The sequence below is a fragment of the Panthera uncia genome, chromosome D2 (genome assembly GCF_023721935.1).
Source record: "Panthera uncia isolate 11264 chromosome D2, Puncia_PCG_1.0, whole genome shotgun sequence".
Lineage (NCBI taxonomy): Eukaryota > Metazoa > Chordata > Mammalia > Carnivora > Felidae > Panthera > Panthera uncia.
The window spans coordinates 1,460,338-1,476,426 of NC_064818.1; positions in this window are offsets into that span (position 1 = coordinate 1,460,338).

Below are 16,089 nucleotides of genomic sequence, written 5' to 3' on the forward strand. Positions count from 1 at the left end.
TAACTGTTGTATATCTGACTGGAATCCTGTCACCTGCTATATTGCGCAATAGCTCCAATATTGTGAGGGCCTCTCTGTGACTGAGTTCCTAGGAGCTTTAATGTTGTCCACCCTGAACTCCAGCAGTCTGCTGGTTAGAGTTCGGGTTTGTCTACTCTGGCACTAGTTCCCTGGATGGTTTCTGGTCATGAGTCTCTGCTCCAATAATCTTACCTTGACTGTATGTAGTCACCTCTCTTTCTCTAGTCTTGGGGGAATAGTTTGCCTGTTCCTGCCCTCTCCTAGAGATCCGAAATAGTTGTTGATTTTCCATCTGTTTGGCTTCTGATTCCTTGTTAGCTAATCGAGCTCCTTACATGAGGAACTGGAAACTGGAAGTTGCAGTATTATTTTTTAAGGTAGAAACTTGAAAACAAACCGAATGCCTAAAAATAGATGATAGTTAACAAAAATTCTGGTACGGCCATATAAATTTAATGTCAGTCACTAAAACAAGGTTTAGAAAGTAATTATATGAGAGCATGATATTTTATCAAATGAAATTAGCCACTTTCAAAAATGTGTATTTAACGTATTTCCAGCTTTGTGCCACAAATGCAAATGGATAAATATGTCAAGAAAAGAGATCATTTAAAATTATCATTTCTGGTTGGGATGGTTATGAACACATTTTAAGTTTTTTCTATATATTTTTCTACCATTTTCAAACATTATACCATTTAAAATGAAAATATACTTTAAAATATAAGTTTCATTTCATGAAATTCAAGTTTTAAATTAGCTGAAATTACTCAAAAAAATTCTGTATGCTCAAATAAAAAAATAGTATTACAAAAGACTATCAGACAGTTCCATAAAATAGTGGTTAGTCCTTCAAAATTGAATTTACTTAGTTGCTGTGTTAAAGTAGAAACAGAAATAGTTCAATATGAAAAAATAGAATTCAGCTGATACCTATAGACAAATTAAAAATTTCTGTGTGCCAAAGCTATGTTTGAAAGTTCTGGTCATTGCATGTGCATACCTTTTTATCTTTATACCACATCTCTTTTAAGCAGTAACAAATGCAGTGTTGAAGGTTCTAGAGAAAGAACACCAGAGAACAGGATGGTCAGTTAACAAGTGAGACTGTTGTTATCTTCTGGCAGTTAGTAGAAATCATATTACAGTCTTATAGTCTCTTACATAAATTAGTCTTCGTTTGATCATGAAGAAATGGAAGAATAGAGGTGTGAGGCAGGGGATAGTATAGAGGTAGTCAACATCTCTTGGCTCTCAGACATGGTTTAAGAATAAATACCAGTAGGGTGCCTGGGTGGCTCAGTCTGTTGAGCATCCGACTTCGGCTCAGGTCATGATCTCACGGTTCATGAGTTTGAGCCCACGTTGGACTCTGCACTGACAGTGCTGAGCCTTCAGGTTCTTGGGTCTCCCTCTCTCCCTGCCCCCTACTTGCGTTCTCTCTTGTTCTCTCTCAAAAAGAAATAAACATTGAAAACAACAATCATTTATCTGGGTTAAATGATAAATGTCCTGTGGGTCTGGGTTTATTACAAAAGGCCGGGGAGGGGGAGAGGATGATTAGGCCAGAGATTTGTGAATCTTTTTACATAAGGGTATCAGAACTATCCTAATTCTTCAAACCGTTAAGTCAAAAATTGTATTTTTTTTACATTGGAATTGGATAATGCTTCAATTGTGGTCACTGGTGAAGAGAAGGGCAAAGCTTAGATGAACAAACTTGCCTTTAGTTTGTAGACTCTCTTTTATTTTACTATAGTATCTTTCTTGCTGTTGATCCTGGAATAATGATAAAAGTAATGATTTCCTTACTAGAGCAACCACACAGGATTTATGAGTCATAAATATACAGAGTGACCAGAGAGTGTGAAAACATAGATTATATTCTTTTATGTTTTTACAAAGTGAAGCTTTTTCTGGACTGTAGTTTGCATATTTACCCTTTTTCTCTGAATTGATGGACGCACTGTCGTGATATTCTTAAACAAATAAAAGGACCTCATGAACAATGGGAAGGAGAATCAATCCCTTGCATCAATGGGACCCCTGCCCATTAAGCTTAAAATCAAGCCTCTATTGAAAGATAGAGGATTCTAGAAATGCTTTGGAAATTTCTCTTCGTGTAGTACTGCCTGATATTGCTATTGATTTTCTAAAAAAGAACTTTAGAAACCCAAAGCGCTTGGAGTAGAGTTCCCAGGTTTCCTGAGCCTGTGAAGGAGTTCTTTTTGTGCTTTTCACCTGAAGCTTGAAATGATAGCAGGTTAACGTCCAGTTCTAGCCTTACAGCCTTGCAGAGGGGCCTTGACGTTCCTCTGCCAACGTGAGGAGGAGCAGCAGCCTACGCGGTGGTCTTCAGTGTTCCCGGTACCTGGTCACCGCCCGACAGACGCCCAAGACGGGCGTCTCTGCCGGGCTTCTGACCGCAGTCCCTTGGGTAACAAGACCGACAGCGAGAATAATTGGACGGACGAGGGTCTGCGCGGTTGCTAGTTTTCTTCACAGTGGGCGTGTGCGGTCAGTGCAAGAAACAGTACGCCTGTGTCACATCCACGACGTTCTCAGGGAAGTAGGGTCAGCAGTTTTTATTGACAACGTGTGCTCACGGCACCTGCTCGTGGCGTCCTCCTCTGCCGCTCCCAGTTTCCTCACGGACTCCTGTCGGGACAATCGATAAAGGGTGGGGTTGGATCCCACCTATGATTGGTCGAGAATTACTGTTTGACTAAGTGACCTGATAGTTATCCCATTATGTATCATTAACTTGGGCAAGAGACACTTAATCCAGGAAAATTCTGCTTATTTTGATCTTGAGGCCATAAGTGTGTAACGTAACTTAGTTTTATCTGCCAATACCCAGTGGAAATTTTTCTTCTTTATTGTGCTAACTTGAATACCTCAACCAGATATTTAAAATATGCTCAAATACGTCTGTTTTTCTTACGCCTTCCAAAGGCTTCTTACCAAATAAAATTGTAATGAATCCTACTACGTGAATATAAATGTATTTCATCATATATTAATATTACTTTATCATTCCTCGAAGTAATTGCCTTATTTATGCTTGTAATGTCCCATCAGAACCATCCTCAGGCCAAATTGAGATGCAGGGAAGTGTTTGTCATTGGAGAGCATTTGGCATTTTGTCAGCTTTGTATATCCTTTCCTCTGCTTTCTTTTGACTGAGTCAAACTAAAAATATCTTCTTTCTACAGAAATCATATTAAAAGGTACCATTAACATGTCTCATTTTCCCCAATCTAGATCAACGTGCACTCCCTTTATTCTGCCACACCGCGTTGGCTCTGAATATTATACTGTCAGTTTTGTTCTCTGATTTTCAGTTTCAGCTAGTTTTCAGTTGGTTTATTAAAGCAAATTTAAAGTCTAAGGTGATGGTGACTAGCTCACTCATATCTTAATTCCTTCAGGCTCTCTGTACATGTTTCCTTGGGATAGCTGAAGAGACTTTTAACTCCCAAACTGAGAACCTGTATGATGTAAGTTGAAACCATGAACTCCAACAGAATGATTATCTTGCTTATCATGGGCATCATTTCCATTCTTTCCCTAGCATAATGTTAGGAATATCCTATCCAGTATGTTCTGTGTCTCCTGATGCTGCACCTTGCTGTGACAGTTTCTCAGCATTTCTTTGTTTTTTATCACCTTGAAAGCTTTGAGGACTATCAGTTAGGTATTTGGTAGAATGTCTGATATTTTCTCACGACTAGAATAGAGTTGTGTTTCAGAGAGGAAGAAAATAGAGATAGTGTCGTTTTCATCACATTATATCAAAGGTACCTACTCTCAGTATGACCGATCACTGTTGATGTAACCTTGACATGTGGCTCACGTAACATTGGTCAGGTTTCTCTGCCGTATGGTGATCCTATCCTCTCTCCTCTTCGGAAGGACATCGCTATGCACAGCCCACGCTCTGGAAGTGCGAAGTCGTGCTCTGTCTTTTGGGAGCCGTGTATCTTCATAAGTTATTTGGAGATGTTCTATGTTGGAGATTTTTTTTTACCTGTTTTTTAATGCCCCCTTTTTATGAAAACGTTTAAGTTCTCTGTTAGCAAATTTCAGTATATAATACAGTGTTATAAACTATAGCACCGTGTTATATACGAGTTTCTCAGACTTCATTCAGCTTGTAACTGAGAGTTTGTATTCTTACCAACCCCTCCCTGTGTTCCTCACCACACATAAGGGATACCATGAAGTATTTGTCTTTCTCTGTCTGGCTTATTTCACTCATCTTAATGCTCTCCATTCTCACCTTTGTTCTCACAAACGACAGGATATCGTCCTTCTTTAAAGCTGAATTGTATTCCATTGTGTGTTTCTACCACAGATTTAGATTCATTCATCTGTTCACAGACACCTAGATTATTTCCATACCGTGCGTATTGTGAGTAACTCTGCAGGGAACATGGGGGTGCAGAGAATTCTCCAAAGTGATGACTTCATTCCCTTTGGACATATCCCCAGAGTTGGGATTCCTGGCACATGTGGTAGTTCTATTTTTACTTTTTTGAGGAACGCTCGTGCTGTTTTCCGCACTGGCTGCGCTAGTTTTAACGTTCTCACCAGTGGTGCACAAGGGTTCTCTTTCCTCCACATCTCTGCTGGCATTTGTTGTTGCTTCTGATGATAGCCATTCTAAACAGTGTGAAATGATGTCTCATTGTGGTAGGAGATTCCCCTTTTCCCCGGTTTATTTATCTACCCAAGAATTTGTTGATACCAGTGTGGACTCGTGGATACTTCTGTTATGTGTCAGGTTATAATCCAGTGCTACTTCATTTTGTTGTTCAGATTGTTCCAGCCTTGACGGTAGGGGGCTCTTTGTGCCTCAGAGCCCATTTGACATGCCCTCATCAGTGTGGGGGTTATGGGACGCTGTTTGAGCCCTTCGTGTATTTCCTGCCCAGCTCTGGAATCGGCCATTTCCCCCAGGGCTCCTGGTTCCTTTTATTGGAGAATTGCACTCGAAGCCAAGAACTGGGTACTGGGCGTGCCCGTTGTTTCTGGGGTGGCATCGCTTCTGGTTCCTGTAAGATGACAGAGCGAAAAAATGCATGCAGTGTGTTAGCCAATGAACACACAGGTATCTGTATGTATTTTTATGTGTGACTGTACCTATGTAAAGCTAAATATGAGTTCACGCGAATGCTTCCGATTCTGATCCATCCACTACAACGATGCTTTTTAGCCTTCTGCACGTGCTTCCTTGTGCCTCCCCCCTCCAGTAATGTGGATGTTTGCTCCTCTATTTTCATTCATACGTAGTTGTTAGGTTGCAGTGTCTGCTTATAGTGATAATAGCATGGCTACCCACATCTCTGTGGGAAAGAGCTTCCTCCAGATATGAAGTAAAACATGGAGGAATGTGTTTGGATCTTGCTAAACACACCAGCTTGTCAAGCAGTCTTCATTGCTCGCAGGTAGTCGTTACGTTAAGGGACATGCGGTTGCCCGTGTGGCGAGACATTCGTGAGCAGGCAAGCCACATGACGGCTTAGCGATGGCCGGGGGTGGGCACGCCTGGATGTGCCCCTTTACCGCAAGTCCGTCCCATGGTCTGTCTGATGTGCGGGAACGTAAATTGGGGGTGTGTTGAGACCTTCTCGCAGGATGAAAACAAACAGGCATCCTTACTCTTACCTGGAGATGCTGGATTTTAACAGAGCACGCAGGTTTTTGTTTTTTGTTTCGTTTTTCTTTTTTAATCATTCTACTGACCTTTCTTAGAGATTTGTGGGTTGCATATGCCAACTTTCAGTAGGATAAAGTAATAGTTCATAAAGCTGGTGATAGATTTACGGAAAGAGAAAAATATTTTGTCCGGTCATGTCAGTGTGAGAAGAACGATGGTTTCAGGTACTTTTGAAAACAGGCCGGATGCAAGACACAATTCTGTGGTGCTGGAAGATGTCAGGAAGCTTGTGTGGAAAATATAAAGGCCTCTGACTCCTCACTTGTGGCCCCCCTCATGCTCCCCACTGCTTACCTTCCCTTAGGGGGTGGCTCTGCACTTTATGGACGAATCGCCTTCTCCTCATTTAAATGTTTGTGCTTGGGCTGATGGCGTCGAAGAGCACGTGGAAGCGATTTGTGTGTCTTTGGAAGTTACACTGAGTTGGACGTGTTTCTTTCCCTTTGGTGTTTGATGGGATCGCAGCCTAGGATTTTGCTGATTTCTGTCCCGTGTGCTGTTGACGGGCCTCCGTGTCACGAGTGTTGTGTGTCTTCCTCCGAGTAAGACGGACAGTTCCTCTTCTTCTAGGTTGCTGTGATGCATTTTTCATGCTGAAGCCGTTTTCTTTCACCTAAATGTTATTGGAATGAGGTGGGTTCTCGAATTCTCTAAGCCCCTGGCATCCCCGCCCCCGCCCCGCCCCGCCAGCGCAGGAAGAGGCAGAGAAGATGAGCCTGTTTGCTTTTGTCCTTTAAACAGAAGAGCCGGATCGGACCCTTGCCCGGCCACGTGGCGGTTTCCAGCTTAAGGCGTTTCGTGGAATGTTCCTCTAGGTTTCCCGTGGAGTGTTGGTCCCTGGACTTGCCCGGGTTCACCCCTCTTGGCGGCTGCTGGTTAGGCTTCTGGGCAGCTCTGATTCCATGAGCAGGAACAGCCTCTGGTAGCAAATACTCAGCCCAGCCTTCAGCGTCTCTGCTGGGAGCCCCTCCTCTTCAGTGTTTCTTCTCGAAGCAGCTGCTCGGTGAGAGCTCTCAAGGGGCCTATTTCTGGGGAACCACGTCTCATTTATTTCTTAAAAAAAAACAAACACATTTCCTCATGTGTGCGTTTGTGTGCATGTTCATGCACTGATGTGTGTGGCACTAAGACACTGATTTGTTTAAACTTATCTATTACTCCTCCAAAGTCTCAAACAAACACTCACTGTAAAAATCAGAGATTTTTGGAGGACAGTATTAACTAATTTTAGAGCACGGAGGTCATGTGACTTCAGGGAATGAGAGTGCGAACATCACTGCAAGAGGCCAGAATTGTAAAATAGCACCGGGGTCGATTTTTACTTTCAAGAAAACAGAATATTCATTTCAGGGTCCGGCGTGTCAGAGGTGTATATGTGGGAGATGATTTTAACACCGTCCTGTGATGTCCTTAGAGTTAAGGAGTAAAGTGAAATTGTTTCTAGAACTGAGGTCCTCTGCGTCAGCTACTGATGCAGACCACTGTTCTGTGAGAAAATGCCCTGTGCTTACCAGTGTTGAGTGCGAGGGACTCAAAAAATGTGTGAGATGACATTTCTACTTTCAACGACTGTGTTACATAGTTGTAAACATTGGCCACATACCTAAAGGGGAAAAAAATTGCTGCCGTTCTTTTTATCCATACAAATCGAGTCCCAAGTCCTGTGATTATGTCTCCACAGAAACACTGGCTTGACAGGGCCCATGTTTTGCAGGCCGGAAACAACCAGTGTGATTTTGGGTAGCTGACTCACAGTCGCACACTCAGTAGGGGGAGGTCTCGGCCCTTGGCCCCCTGAGGAAGAGTTCCCCTCCGCCAGTTCAGCACACTTGATGTCCAGTCTTTTTCCTCTGAGCGATCTTCCGCCACCGGCCCCCTCCCTCTGTCCACCTTTGCTGCGTGTCGAGTTGAGCCCAGTTCTCTACTGAACTCTCACCCCTGCCGCAGTAGCTCACTACAGTCTGTCTGATTTTTAGTAAGCGTCTGCTGCAGAATTTCCCCTTCACACAGTCCTTTCAAACCCGTTTAGGGTGATTTTCCCACACAGCCCCTCCTGATGGATTTGCAGTCTTTCTCGGTTTTCCCCGGCACGTTCTTCATAACCTAGGTGCGGATCCCTCGGAAGCCCATCCGGCAGAACTTCAGCAAGCCCTCTGCTCCCCGCTCTCCCTCCCCTGAATTGCCTGTGCTCCTGGCACCGTGACTGCGGCCAGAACAGCGAACTTAACCCTCCACCCGCACACTGGCTGTGCCCGTGAGCACGTCGTCGACAGTGCCCACAGCATCTTCCCGACGTCTGGAGTTCCTTCAGCCTCCGCCTGGCACCCTTTGCTTTCAGCTCTCTCTTGGTCTAGATTATAGTCTCTTATTCTCTATCTCCTACGGACAAGCTACTTCAAAGGCACACTTAAGTTACGTGCACAAATGAAGCTATACGTCATTAATCATAAACAAAAAAATAAAACAAATTAAAGAATGAGAGATGTGTTAAATAATGTGGGTCAACCTAGAGCATTTACACCCGAGAACATAACTATAATTTTAAATCCAGCGTAACTACTAAGAACACGCTAGCTACTTTATGTACAGACACTTGAAGAAGAGGAAACTGCACCAGTGCTGGGGGAAAAAACCTGGCTGTGCTAGATGTGCTTTTTTTTTTTTCTCTTTCTTTTTCTTTTTTTGTCTTTTTAGGCCTCACACCTAGCATGGAGCCCAATGTGGGTCTTGAACTCATGACCGTGAGATCAAGACCCGAGCCCAGACCGAGAGTCAGAAGCGTAACCAGCTGGACTACCCAGGCGCCCATGGCTGTGTTAGATGACTGAAAGATAGTGTAGAATATTGGTCTTTAGAGTAGGAATTTTTGTAAGTGTTTTTGAGAATAATTTTGGCATATGCAAAAATTACATTTTCAAAATCGATTTAGAACATGACCCCCACAGAAGATATGATGTTATAAGTAAATTATCCCCTACCTAGCCACAGAAGATTTTGAACTAAATTGGTTATTCCCCCTGGTTTTGACATACTTCTCCCCAGGTCCTACAAATGTATTAATCCTTTTCTCTGTTCACTGCTGCTCAAAGTCAGGTGGCCCTCTTAAGGGCTCGTCTCAGATTCACAGTAGGAATATAACTATCCTTGTATTGTCTCAGATTTTGTGACTGACTTTTTATACTATTGGTTCTCAATCTGGGTTGATTTGGCCACCCAGAAGGCATTTGGAAATGTCTGCAGGTACTTTTGGCTGTCAGAACAGGGTTGGGGTATGGATGTGGGCATCTAGTAGGTAGAGGCCAGAGATGCTGCTATCCTATAATGTACTGGAGAGCCCACCACAGTAAAGAATTACCTGGCCCAAAATGTCAGTTGTGCTGAAGTTGAGAAAACATGGTTTTAATGGAAGATTTGTTTCCCCAGGGGAACTGTAAGCTTTTGAAAGATGAAGTTAGTAGTAGAAATACTATTGTATTTCCTTTGGGAACCACTTATTGTACCAATAGCTATATATCAAGGCCTTCCTCTCTATTGGGCAGTTTACTAAGTGCCAAGCACAAAATTGTATATAGTCTAGTGATGTGAGCAAAAGATCTGTAAATTCTAGTTGAATTAAGGCCTATGCATTACTTCATACTCTATACATAGTTCAAGGCATGGCCTCAAAAAATGATGATTTAGATTCGTGAGTATTTTCAAGATTAATGGAAGAGACAATCTAATGTGTATGGCACGCAGAATGTCAATGGGAAAGAAACTTTGTGATAAATATATTGAGGGTAGCTATAGGGTGTTGTGATTACAGTCAGGTGTTGATTCTGATTCTTGATATCAAACACATATTATCTATTTCTAGCGTATTTCGGTAGACAATCGATTCTGACCCTTGCCTGAATAAATGAATCTTGCAGTAATGATGTGGCAGAAATTTCATGTATTTTGGGAAAAAATTCGTGAGTATTCCAATCAGTGACTTGGAATACCCCAAACTGCTTGCTCTTTGGGCAAACTCTGTTGGAGCGCGTCATTTCATATCTTTGAGTTTATCAGGGAGCTCCGTCTTAGTGTACAAAAGAGCTTACGAGGACCAAAGCAAAACAAGTAGTACTTCTCGTTATAATTATAGGTAATATCTTGGACTTAATTTCATGGGAAAGGCATCTGACCAACACATCTCAGTGGAGTGACCACCAGCGTTCCAGTGGGCCCAAGACTTTCCTTCAGGCTGTGAACTCGTCTCTCAGTCCCGGCAACCTGGGTTGGTCGGTCATATACAGGAGAGAGTTACTGCAATACTGGAGACTAAATTCTGGGGGGCTCTTAGCTTTTTTTTTTTTTAATTTTTTTTTCAACGTTTTTTATTTATTTTTGGGACAGAGAGAGACAGAGCATGAGTGGGGGAGGGGCAGAGAGAGAGGGAGACACAGAATCGGAAACAGGCTCCAGGCTCCGAGCCATCAGCCCAGAGCCCGACGCGGGGCTCGAACTCACAGACCGCGAGATCGTGACCTGGCTGAAGTCGGACGCTCAACCGACTGCGCCACCCAGGCGCCCCCGGGGGGGCTCTTAGTTTTAAAATGTTTGGTATAAGTACAGCTTTACCCATGTTTAAATATCCTGGCAACAGTCCATAGTTGTATTAGTTGACGCCTCCATAAGACATGTCTCGTATGTCCATTGACATATAGAGAGAACTAGTGTGTGAAAAATTCTGTTGAATAAAGTCTCAGAGTTCCATGTGTGGTATAGCTCATTGAAGTCTAACAGGTAATTCTTAAGTTAGATATTCTATTCCTTCAGTTTTTTTTTATTGTCATTATAGAAGTATCCTTTATTTACCAAGAGCAGACCTGCTGAAAGGAAAACCTTTTATTTCAATTTATGTATGTGTGAGGTAAAAAGAAAACATTACTTTATAGAGTATCGGGGAAGATTAAACGAGATAATAGTATAAAGCACTTGGCATACGTAAAGAAAATGTCCTGTAAGCATGGGGGCCTTTGTGTAATCAGACATTCGTCATAATCATTATGGTTATTACATTCTCTGGTCACAGATGGGTAAACAATTTCACATTAATGTTATGTAGAAGAACAGATCTGCCGGAACAGTGAAGGTTCATCTTTGTTAGTATTTCTGCATCCTGTCCGTGCCAGCCGAACATTTTGTTAGAGTAGAAACATAGCTGTTGTGATCATCAAAATGGATAGAATTGGCCTTTACGTCCCTGGGCAACCCCAAAGCCATCTGTCTAGGTTTATAAATCATATATTTTAGGCATCCTTTTATAAAGTTTGGATTGTGAGAAGACAGTTCACTTCCCAAAGTGCTCTTATGGTATACTTAGGTCAAGTGATCTCCTTCTCTTTAGAAGTATATTTACATTTAATATTCTTCTTGTCAAAAACCCTGGATTTTTTTTTTTTTTTTTTTTTGCAAACCTCTGGATTTGACTTGGGAGATCTATTTGTCATGCTCAGTGAGCATCTGATACTGTCTGCTGGGCCCTGGCTAGCCTCCTTAAAGAACCCACCTCAGCTTTGCACGACGCTGGTTGGGCCTCATACAAAAGCATCCTTGGTAGGTTTACTTTCATGGAGCTGTTTCCAGAGCTGATCTCCTCTCGCACCTTGTACCTCCTCCAGTGCCTTGTAATCAGTCCGTCTCTTCTACCCTTTTTTCTCTGATGTCACATGAACTGCTTATATGCTCCCATTCACATCTTGCCTTTGTGCTCTATCCAGTTCATCACAAACTGATCATTCAGTAGCACCTCCTTGTTAATCACATTTTCAGGGCCAGCCTCTGAAAGCAGCTGAGTCCTGTGGCTGGGCTCTGAACACTAAAAAAGTTGTGGGGGCGAGATCTGGGCTTTCTTTCTCAGGACACAGAGAATGAGTCGCACACCAGGCTGACCACCTCTCCTCCTCTACTCCACGTAAACATGAAAGGTAAATAGGTGACTATTTCCTAAAAAGTAAAGATTAAAAACTATGATAGAATGAAACATTTATTCAGGTCCATGCAAAATCATATATTAACTGGGTTATTAGCTGGTGTCCAGCAGCAAAATTATTACCACAACAGCAACAATAGTAGCAACAAAAACTGCAGGTTTGTAAAATACTGTCTATATAAAGCGGTTTTTTTATAATTTTTCATATACCTTTTATAGACACTCTTGATATATGTGCAGGGGTAGTTACTTTCTTTTAGTTTTCTGGGAAAACTAGGGAACCAGGGAATCTCTACAAGTGAATTCAGAAGGCTGCATCCAGAACTTTCTGAGAAATGTAAAGAGACTGGTTGAAGGTTGAGTACACGCTTTAGACAATCTTGAGTTGACCTTCAATTTTAATCTTGTTGTCACACAGAACCACGCAGTGTCCGGCCGAAATACACTGTGGCCCACAAGGTTCTACTGTAGCATCCAGTGTCACGGGAGCACAGTCTGGGTGACTGTGCGCTTCCTTCACACTGGGCCCGAGTCCCGGGGACCAGACTGGCGCATCTCTGCGCTGACAGACTCGGTAACGTGGAGCGCCTGCCTGTTAGGTCTGATGTTTCGGACATTGGTGTCGGCCCATGTTATGTATACACGTTTCCCGTTGCTGGTGGCTTTGGGGAGGACAGCTATGCTGAGGAGAGTCAGTCCCTCTGACCCTGGTCCTGGTTCTGCTGTATTCCGGTCCATACTTGCACGTACTTACACGTGGGAGGTCACAGATGCCTCACACGTAAGCTTGTGGCTTGTGTAAAAACACATTTTCAACTATCTGCATATTCATCACTTCTCTATGAAATCAGTACTGGATACATATACTAATTATTGTATCTCCCCAAAGCACGATATGAAGCAGTTTTAAAAATAAATTGTATTTTAATTTTAATTAATCATACTTTGATTTGAAAACTGTATGTGAATGTCATTTATTAGTGTCATGATAGAGCCTTTAGTAGCTTGAAAGATCATTTTCAGTGTTCAGTGTCAGATAGTTGACATCCAAATTTACCTTTTGGCTGTAGGGGAAAATTGGCTTTTTTGCTACATAAACGTATGTAGTGGGGCCCAGGTGCCCCGCTATTTATATATTTTTAAAGTAACAGATTTGCTTAACGTAGACAGAGCTTGTGTTTAATGGGATATTCTTCATATTATCCCTCTGTATTAACACATTTTTATTTACCTGAGTGATTTGGTTACATTTGGTTCAGTTGTTCAATCGTATTAATACCCAATTATGGAAAACTTAGGCCATTTACATGTGGATATAAAATTAAATGATGTACTGATAGCTATCATGGTTAAAATAAAATCATGTCTCCGAGAATGTGAGAAAATATGTTATTGAAAACTGAGATGAGGACGTTTGCTATAAACCAAGAGAAGTGAGATGTTCTTACCTTAAACCAAAAGCACATCACCCATAACTGTGTAAAAACATGAAACGTCTCTTTAAAGGCTTTTTCCAGAATTGATTTTCATGGCTTTAAAACTTATATTATGTATTTCAAGATCAAATGAACCATATCACTCACAGTGAAACTCAAGTAAAACTAATGAGACTTTCCTTCTTTGTGGCCTAAATTGTTCATGTCTGGATTAAATTACATATAATGTTTGCATTAAGTTATTCTTTGTTTTATTGAAATCTTACATTTCTGGATTTGGCTCTCTCAGGGTTCTTGTAATTCATGATAGAACTTTCTCTTAGCCTCTGTAGTAAGAAATTTTACTTAGTGGCCTCTGTAGTAAGAAATTTTACTTGTTCTTTCAAACAAAGAATATGTATCTTTCCTCCAGTTTTGTTAAGATACAAGTTTTATGGGGCCACTAGTGGAATACATGTATTTCCATACTCTTACTGATATTTTTGTTACGTACATCTGGAATCACGTGAATTACTCAGGGAAAGAATTCTTCTGGAAGATTTAGCCTCTCTCTGGTCTAGCACTGTCAATTAGAGATATAATACCAGCCATATACGTAATTGAAACTTTGCTTGTCGTAATACTGGAGATTAAATATTTATCTAAAATATTATCTTGGAAACACATTAGCAGTAGAAAATTGCTAGTGCGATATCGTGCCTTATTTTTTAGTACCAGGCTTTCAAATAGAGCGTGTGTTTTGCCCTTCGGTACATGTCGGTCCACGCTGCCCACAGCTTCAGTGCTAGTGGTTAGTGGTTGCTGGGTTGGCGAGAGCAGCTGCAGACCGTGAGGCAGAGCCGGGAAACCGCGTACGGTCTAAGACCTTCTGTGATCACGCTGTTGTCTGAAAGCGCTGCATGCGCTGTGCAGCACTCAGATCGTGCGGGAGGGCCTGTTGACGCACACACACGCGCGTCTTGCATGTTTGGGTTCAGCCCTCCGGAAGAGATTCCTCGCTTCACAAGAAGCTCAACTTCTCTACCAGCCCTTCCTTTGAACTCCGTTCTCTTGTCTGTGCCGCTCATTCAGGTTACATGCTCCACCGAGTGGCCAATATTGAATTTAATTGGATTCGTAATCTGCCCTGTGTGTGATATGAGAAGGTATAATGCTGACTTTTAAAGACTCCCCGTTAGCTTTGTTTTGAAAGGCGAGTTTCAGGTGGGTATTCTAGAAATCAGCTTTTGTTCTCATAAGTAGTTACCCGTAGAATTATGAGAACTGTAAAAAACCACAAACCAATATTTAAACAGTGATGAGTTAGCATGTTAAGTTTATGTAATAGCACAAATTCAATGAAGTTTAGACTGTTGATATTTGGTGATTAAAATACTTTTAAATACTTTGCAAAATGTACATATAAAATATATACTTCTTAACTCTTAAACTGTTTTAGTGTATCTGGTACATGATGGCTAGCATCTACTTATTATGATTAGAAGTACATGACATTTTTGTATATATGAGTAGCTTATTAAATTTTACAACTGGCCGTTTTGTACATGGATACACAAGGTAATTTGTATAAGCAAATATACTTTTGTGGGCTTAATGTAAGAAAATAAAGAGGACTTAAAAAATACTAATGGAAGGTACAATTTAAGGTGAGAAACAGGTAACAGAGGTACAAAAGACTATTTCTGGTACCAAAAGACCTGATAATCATGGTAATTCATAATTGTAGGTAGTAAATTTACAGTCACAGATTATTAACATGGTTATGAAGAAATAAGATAGACAAGAGCTAGCTCGTATCCTTTCATTTTACTCATCATGTGTTACTGCTTTGTCTTTCATTGTTATGTGTTAGAAAATGTTTTGGGGAAATTGGAGACTTAAAAATAACAAATCAACTAAATTTATGGATTATACTTTGAAGAGTGTTTGATATTCTTGCTTGTTACAGAAGAACAAAACCTTTTGGTAATTTATTTTAGTTTGAAAGTCTCTGAGGGCTCTGTTCAGCACAAAGAATTACTAGATCACTAGGATAACTTAAGAAGAACATTCTATGGAAGGTATGGGAATTCACAAAATTGAGTAAGCCAGTCTGTCTCCTGGTGTAGCTTACTGTATTAACAGCACATTTCCTCACTTCCCACACCTCTGCCCTCTCTGAATCAACATCCTCTGCCGAGTGGATGTCCTAAAGAGGAAAAGTAGATGTTCCCACCCCTTGACTTTGGATTGACTGTAAGATTTGCTTTGGCCAATGGAATATTATTGGGTGTGACTGGACTAAAAGGTTGAAAGTTGCTTGCAGATTTGGGATTCTTCCTTTATGCCACTGCCATCACCAGGAGATGACCTACCTGGGCAGGAGTATGAGTTATGTGTGGAGCAGATACTAGCCTAGCCTAGGTCAGTCAACCCTTAAATCGCCCGCAGACTTGTGGGCTAAATGAATGCTTACTACTGGCGACACATGCTAGCCAGTCTTACCTAGTGCAGGCAGATCTTCGTGATGGATAAGAAATCAGTGGTTGGACATAAGAGGTAGGTTAGTGGTGGGTAGAGAGGGAGAATAGCAAAGGACATGAGGGAGCTTTGAAGAGTGATGGATGTGTTTATTATCTCAGTTGTAGCAGTGGTTTCAAGGTGTGGCCATATGTCGAGTTGATCAAACGATGCTTGTCAGATATACAGTTGTCGGCAACATGCTGTGGCCACATTTGGCATAACTGCTTGACATAAGTAGGAGAGCTTGGGACATTTCATCCTCTGGTTCTGCCACGATGGCTTCACGACTGAAGGAATGCAGTGTTGCCAGTGTGATCTTGAATTCTGATAACCATTTTCCTGTCCACATGTAAGTGCTACTGACATTTCCTTTAGTGATTGAACAAATGTTTATCAATCACTGGCTATGTTCCAGGCACTGTTCTAGGCTCTGAGGAGATAGAATGAATGAC